General features: G+C 50.1%; 1 protein-coding gene across 1 annotated transcript in view; it reads right to left on the reverse strand.

Annotated features, from left to right (window-relative positions):
- Positions 1 to 7,500, reverse strand: part of LOC106564138 (protein ELFN1) — a 192,948-nt gene that overhangs the window by 55,725 nt on the left and 129,723 nt on the right. The window contains exon 2 of the mRNA XM_045710457.1: positions 1,726 to 1,783. The gene's annotated coding sequence lies outside the window, so the exon portion shown is untranslated. The remainder of the gene's footprint in view (positions 1 to 1,725; positions 1,784 to 7,500) is intronic.

The following is a 7,500-nucleotide window of genomic DNA, read 5'->3' on the forward strand; positions in this document are numbered from 1 at the left end:
TTCCAATTGAAGGCAGCTGTGTGGTGTTGCCTTTGATTGGAAGTCCTATATTAGTTGGGTGTGTTTGTCTGTGTGTTTGTGGGAGATTGTTTCTTGTTTTGCTGAGTGTGCCTTTCAAGACTGTTTCGGTGTTCGTTTTCGTTTTGTTGTTTTGGTGTTCACTTAGTTAGTAAATAAATACACAAGATGAGCGTCAACATTCCTGCTGCGTTTTGGTCCTCCTTAACCGACGACAACCGTGACAAATAGACTGTAGATGTATGTGTTCGAGTAGAGAGCCACAGTAGCAACTGTAATTGAGGACTGACAGTGTCTGCTGTGGCAGGTGGGAAGGTACAAATTCATTTATTAGGCTGGTTTAAATTCCTTAATTTTCTTTGCCGAGGGAGAATGACCCCGGACCCCCTACTGGATTTGGAGGATTTGAAGCCCCAAATGTCTTCAAATCCTGCAAACGCCCCTGGTTGAGTCAGTATTTCAAATGTGTCTAAAAGTAATTATCAGAGCAGAAAGAGATTCTGATGACCTCAGAGAATAGATGAGCTGTACTCCCAAACTCCATAGATAACGTCTGTGTCTCAAATGGCACCCTATTCCCTTTATAGTGAGCAGAGGAATATTAGAATGTATTCTAGAGCAATACTGTCACTATTCTAGAACAACATGTCACTATTCTAGAACAATACTGTCTCTATTCTAGAACAACCTGTCACTATTCTAGAACAACACTCTCACTATTCTAGAACAATACTGTCGCTATTCTAGAACAATACTCTCACTATTCTAGAACAACCTGTTACTATTCTAGAACAATACTGTCCCTATTCTTGAACAATACTGTCCCTATTCTAGAACAATACTGTCTCTATTCTTGAACAATACTGTCACTATTCTAGAACAATACTGTCTCTATTCTAGAAAATAAAAGGAGAATAGAAGATGATGGTTCCCAGTGTCATTCTCATTCTTGTCATCAACGGTGATCATCGATGATATCACTGTGACATCACTGAATCTCATATGACCTTGACAAGCTGTCTGTCGCAGTTAACACACTAAATACAGTTTGATTCCAATTTACAGCCTTTCTTCATTCCCCATCTAATGCATCTGTTTATGTGTGTGTGCATGCGGAAATATGGCCGTTTTTATTCACACTCTCCTCGTTCTCTTGCCTGTCAAGACCACAGATTCAATTTGTAAGCCTCCCAGCAGAGAGAGAGGTGGGGAGAGAGAGGACAGAGATAGAGATAGAGAGGGAGAGGTCTGTTGATTGAGCCTCCTAGAGTCAGAGATGGGGGATGCCAGGCCGTGTGTGTTAGGGTTGAATGAGTCTCCATGATGGTGCCACGTTGAAAGTCACTGAGCTCTTCAGTAAGGCCATTCTACTGCCAATGTTTGTCTATGGAGATCGCATGGCTGTGTGTTTAATTTTATACACCTGTCAGCAACGGGTGTGGCTGAAATAGCCAAATCCACTCATTTGAAGGGGTGTCCACATACTTTTGTATATATAGTGTATGTAATGTACTGTATGCCCTATGGGCAAGTTACTCCCACCCAGATTACAGCCAACACATCCATCCAAAGACAGGTGTTGAAAGAATGGGTGTCAGCTGGTCCCCTCTGGTCATAGTTGATTGTATTTGGTCCCTATTGTGCCGTGGACAGTTTGTGGACAAAACGACCCGACTACTAGTAGTAATACGGGGCAGTGAGCCTTACTTTAGGTTAAAGGTCAGGGATGTCCTCTTGTTGTCTTGGGGCTCTGGAGTGCAGTTACCTGCGGAAATAACAGAGGAAGAATATTGAGTATCCGCTCCTGTCATCCCCATCTTTCTCTTCATCCATCTCTTGAGTGGGCATCCCTCGTTCTCTCATCTCTCTCTCTCTCTGTATTGATCTCTTGAGTGGGCATCCCTCGTTCTCTCATCTCTCTCTCTCTGTATTGATCTCTTGAGTGGGCATCCCTCATTCTCTCATCTCTCTCTCTCTGTATTGATCTCTTGAGTGGGCATCCCTCGTTCTCTCATCTCTCTCTCTCTGTATTGATCTCTTGAGTGGGCATCCCTCGTTCTCTCATCTCTCTCTCTCTCTCTGTATTGAGCTCAGTTACAAAATTACCATCACAAACACACACAAACACAAACGCACACACGAACACATACACACATACAGACACAGGAACACACACACACATACAGACACACGAACACACACACATACAGACACACAAGACACACATACATAATGGCATGCATCATGACCCAGGATGCATTAGTCAACAAACATCCTCATTAATGTGACGTTCCACTAATGTGCCGCAGTAAATCACTGTAGCTGTGTGTTTAACCTCCAGACAGACTGCATTATGGACTCTGAAACCCAGAGGCCTTTCAACAGATCACCATCATGTTCTGATGCTCACTTCTCTACAGGCTCTGGATCTTCATTAGGCCTGGAGCTGTGTGTGTGTGTGTGTGTGTGTGTGTGTGTGTGTGTGTGTGTGTGTGTGTGTGTGTGTGTGTGTGTGTGTGTGTGTGTTAGCCCTGGTACTAATAACTGTTAACACCATAGTGCTTAACCCCCCTAGGGCTGTGGTCAAAATAACACCACCACTATAGAGGGAATAGGGAGAGAGAGAGAGAAGGAGAGAGAGAGGAGGTTTAGGGGATATGGAGAGAGGGAGGAAAGGGGAGGAGATGGAGGGGATATGGAGAGAGAGAAGGAGAGAGGGAGGAATAGGGAGGAGATGGAGGGGATATGGAGAGAGAGAAGGAGAGAGAGAAGGAGAGAGGGAGGAATAGGGAGGAGATGGAGGGGATATGGAGAGAGAGAGGAGAGAGGGAGGAATAGGGAGGAGATGGAGGGAAATGAAGAGAGAAGGAGAGAGGGAGGAATAGGGAGGAGATGTAGGGGACATGGAGAGAGAGAAGGAGAGAGAGAAGGAGAGAGGGAGGAATAGGGAGGAGATGGAGGGGATATGGAGAGAGAGAAGGAGAGAGGGAGGAATAGGGAGGAGATGTAGGGGACATGGAGAGAGAGAAGGAGAGAGAGAAGGAGAGAGGGAGGAATAGGGAGGAGATGTAGGGGACATGGAGAGAGAGAAGGAGAGAGAAGGAGGAGAGAGGGAGGAATAGGGAGGAGATGTAGAGGACATGGAGAGAGAGAAGGAGAGAGAGAAGGAGAGAGGGAGGAATAGGGAGGAGATGTAGGGGACATGGAGAGAGAGAAGGAGAGAGAGAAGGAGAGAGGGAGGAATAGGGAGGAGATGTAGGGGACATGGAGAGAGAGAAGGAGAGAGAAGGAGAGAGGGAGGAATAGGGAGGAGATGTAGGGGACATGGAGAGAGAGAAGGAGAGAGAGAAGGAGAGAGGGAGGAATAGGGACGAGATGTAGGGGATATGGAGAGAGAGAAGGAGAGAGAGAAGGAGAGAGGGAGGAGAGAGAGGAGGAGAGAGGGAGGAATAGGGAGGAGATGTAGGGGACATGGAGAGAGAAGGAGAAGAGAAGGAGAGAGGGAGGAGAGAGAGAGGAGAGAGGGAGGAATAGGGAGGAGATGTAGGGGACATGGAGAGAGAGAAGGAGAGAGAGAAGGAGAGAGGGAGGAATAGGGAGGATATGTAGGGGACATGGAGAGAGAAGGAGAGAGAGAAGGAGAGAGGGAGGAGAGAGAGGAGGAGAGAGGGAGGAATAGGGAGGAGATGTAGGGGACATGGAGAGAGAGAAGGAGAGAGAGAAGGAGAGAGGGAGGAATAGGGAGGAGATGTAGGGGACATGGAGAGAGAGAAGGAGAGAGAGAAGGAGAGAGGGAGGAATAGGGAGGAGGTGTAGGGGACATGGAGAGAGAGAAGGAGAGAGGGAGGAATAGGGAGGAGATGTAGGGGACATGGAGAGAGAGAAGGAGAGAGAGAAGGAGAGAGGGAGGAGAGAGAGGAGGAGAGAGGGAGGAATAGGGAGGAGATGTAGGGGACATGGAGAGAGAGAAGGAGAGAGAGAAGGAGAGAGGGAGGAATAGGGAGGAGATGTAGGGGACATGGAGAGAGAGAAGGAGAGAGGGAGGAATAGGGAGGAGATGTAGGGGACATGGAGAGAGAGAAGGAGAGAGAGAAGGAGAGAGGGAGGAATAGGGAGGAGATGGAGGGGATATGGAGAGAGAGAAGGAGAGAGGGAGGAATAGGGAGGAGATGTAGGGGACATGGAGAGAGAGAAGGAGAGAGAGAAGGAGAGAGGGAGGAATAGGGGAGGAGATGTAGGGGACATGGAGAGAGAGAAGGAGAGAGAAGGAGGAGAGAGGGAGGAATAGGGAGGAGATGTAGAGGACATGGAGAGAGAGAAGGAGAGAGAGAAGGAGAGAGGGAGGAATAGGGAGGAGATGTAGGGGACATGGAGAGAGAGAAGGAGAGAGAGAAGGAGAGAGGGAGGAATAGGGAGGAGATGTAGGGACATGGAGAGAGAGAAGGAGAGAGAAGGAGAGAGGGAGGAATAGGGAGGAGATGTAGGGGACATGGAGAGAGAGAAGGAGAGAGAGAAGGAGAGAGGGAGGAATAGGGACGAGATGTAGGGGATATGGAGAGAGAGAAGGAGAGAGAGAGAAGGAGAGAGGGAGGAGAGAGAGGAGGAGAGAGGGAGGAATAGGGAGGAGATGTAGGGGACATGGAGAGAGAAGGAGAGAGAGAAGGAGAGAGGGAGGAGAGAGAGGAGGAGAGAGGGAGGAATAGGGAGGAGATGTAGGGGACATGGAGAGAGAGAAGGAGAGAGAGAAGGAGAGAGGGAGGAATAGGGAGGATATGTAGGGGACATGGAGAGAGAAGGAGAGAGAGAAGGAGAGAGGGAGGAGAGAGAGGAGGAGAGAGGGAGGAATAGGGAGGAGATGTAGGGGACATGGAGAGAGAGAAGGAGAGAGAGAAGGAGAGAGGGAGGAATAGGGAGGAGATGTAGGGGACATGGAGAGAGAAGGAGAGAGAGAAGGAGAGAGGGAGGAATAGGGAGGAGGTGTAGGGGACATGGAGAGAGAGAAGGAGAGAGGGAGGAATAGGGAGGAGATGTAGGGGACATGGAGAGAGAGAAGGAGAGAGAGAAGGAGAGAGGGAGGAGAGAGAGGAGAGAGAGGGAGGAATAGGGAGGAGATGTAGGGGACATGGAGAGAGAGAAGGAGAGAGAGAAGGAGAGAGGGAGGAATAGGGAGGATATGTAGGGGACATGGAGAGAGAAGGAGAGAGAGAAGGAGAGAGGGAGGAGAGAGAGGAGGAGAGAGGGAGGAATAGGGAGGAGATGTAGGGGACATGGAGAGAGAAGGAGAGAGAGAAGGAGAGAGGGAGGAATAGGGAGGAGATGTAGGGGACATGGAGAGAGAGAAGGAGAGAGAGAAGGAGAGAGGGGAGGAATAGGGAGGAGGTGTAGGGGACATGGAGAGAGAGAAGGAGAGAGGGAGGAATAGGGAGGAGATGTAGGGGACATGGAGAGAGAGAAGGAGAGAGAGAAGGAGAGAGGGAGGAGAGAGAGGAGGAGAGAGGGAGGAATAGGGAGGAGATGTAGGGGACATTGAGAGAGAGAAGGAGAGAGAGAAGGAGAGAGGGAGGAATAGGGAGGAGATGTAGGGGACATGGAGAGAGAGAAGGAGAGAGGGAGGAATAGGGAGGAGATGTAGGGGACATGGAGAGAGAGAAGGAGAGAGAGAAGGAGAGAGGGAGGAATAGGGAGGAGATGTAGGGGACATGGAGAGAGAGAAGGAGAGAGAAGGAGGAGAGAGGGAGGAATAGGGAGGAGATGTAGAGGACATGGAGAGAGAGAAGGAGAGAGAGAAGGAGAGAGGGAGGAATAGGGAGGAGATGTAGGGGACATGGAGAGAGAGAAGGAGAGAGAGAAGGAGAGAGAGAAGGAGAGAGGGAGGAATAGGGAGGAGATGTAGGGGACATGGAGAGAGAGAAGCAGAGAGAAGGAGAGAGGGAGGAATAGGGAGGAGATGTAGGGGACATGGAGAGAGAGAAGGAGAGAGAAAAGGAGAGAGGGAGGAATAGGGAGGAGATGTAGGGGACATGGAGAGAGAAGGAGAGAGAGAAGGAGAGAGGGAGGAGAGAGAGGAGGAGAGAGGGAGGAATAGGGAGGAGATGTAGGGGACATGGAGAGAGAAGGAGAGAGAGAAGGAGAGAGAGAAGGAGAGAGGGAGGAATAGGGAGGAGATGTAGGGGACATGGAGAGAGAGAAGGAGAGAGAGAAAGAGAGAGGGAGGAGAGAGAGGAGGAGAGAGGGAGGAATAGGGAGGAGATGTAGGGGACATGGAGAGAGAGAAGAGGAGAGGGAGGAGAGAGAGGAGGAGAGAGGGAGGAGATGTAGGGGACATGGAGAGAGAGAAGGAGAGAGAGAAGGAGAGAGAGAAGGAGAGAGGGAGGAATAGGGAGGAGATGTAGAGGACATGGAGAGAGAAAGGAGAGAGAGAAGGAGAGAGAAGGAGAGAGGGAGGAATAGGGAGGAGATGTAGAGGACATGGAGAGAGAGAAGGAGAGAGAAGGAGAGAGAAGGAGAGATGGAGGAATAGGGAGGAGATGTAGAGGACATGGAGAGAGAGAAGGAGAGAGAGAAGGAGAGAGAGAAGGAGAGAGGGAGGAATAGGGAGGAGAGAGATAAGGAGAGAGGGAGGAATAGGGAGGAGATGTAGGGGACATGGAGAGAGAGAAGGAGAGAGAGAAGGAGAGAGGGAGGAATAGGGACGAGATGTAGGGGATATGGAGAGAGAGAAGGAGAGAGAGAGAAGGAGAGAGGGAGGAGAGAGAGGAGGAGAGAGGGAGGAATAGGGGAGGAGATGTAGGGGACATGGAAAGAGAAGGAGAGAGAGAAGGAGAGAGGGAGGAGAGAGAGGAGGAGAGAGGGAGGAATAGGGAGGAGATGTAGGGGACATGGAGAGAGAAAGGAGAGAGAGAAGGAGAGAGGGAGGAATAGGGAGGAGATGTAGGGGACATGGAGAGAGAAGGAGAGAGAGAAGGAGAGAGGGAGGAGAGAGAGGAGGAGAGAGGGAGGAATAGGGAGGAGATGTAGGGGACATGGAGAGAGAGAAGGAGAGAGAGAAGGAGAGAGGGAGGAATAGGGAGGAGATGTAGGGGACATGGAGAGAGAGAAGAAGAGAGAGAAGGAGAGAGGGAGGAATAGGGAGGAGGTGTAGGGGACATGGAGAGAGAGAAGGAGAGAGGGAGGAATAGGAAGGAGATGTAGGGGACATGGAGAGCGAGAAGGAGAGAGAGAAGGAGAGAGGGAGGAATAGGGAGGAGATGTAGGGGACATGGAGAGAGAAGGAGAGAGAGAAGGAGAGAGGGAGGCGAGAGAGGAGGAGAGAGGGAGGAATAGGGAGGAGATGTAGGGGACATGGAGAGAGAGAGAAGGAGAGAGAGAAGGAGAGAGAGAAGGAGAGAGGGAGGAATAGGGAGGAGATGTAGGGGACATGGAGAGAGAGAAGGAGAGAGAGAAGGAGAGAGGGAGGAGAGAGAGGAGGAGAGAGGGAGGAAT

This window comes from Salmo salar, chromosome ssa02 (assembly GCF_905237065.1).
Source record: "Salmo salar chromosome ssa02, Ssal_v3.1, whole genome shotgun sequence".
Lineage (NCBI taxonomy): Eukaryota > Metazoa > Chordata > Actinopteri > Salmoniformes > Salmonidae > Salmo > Salmo salar.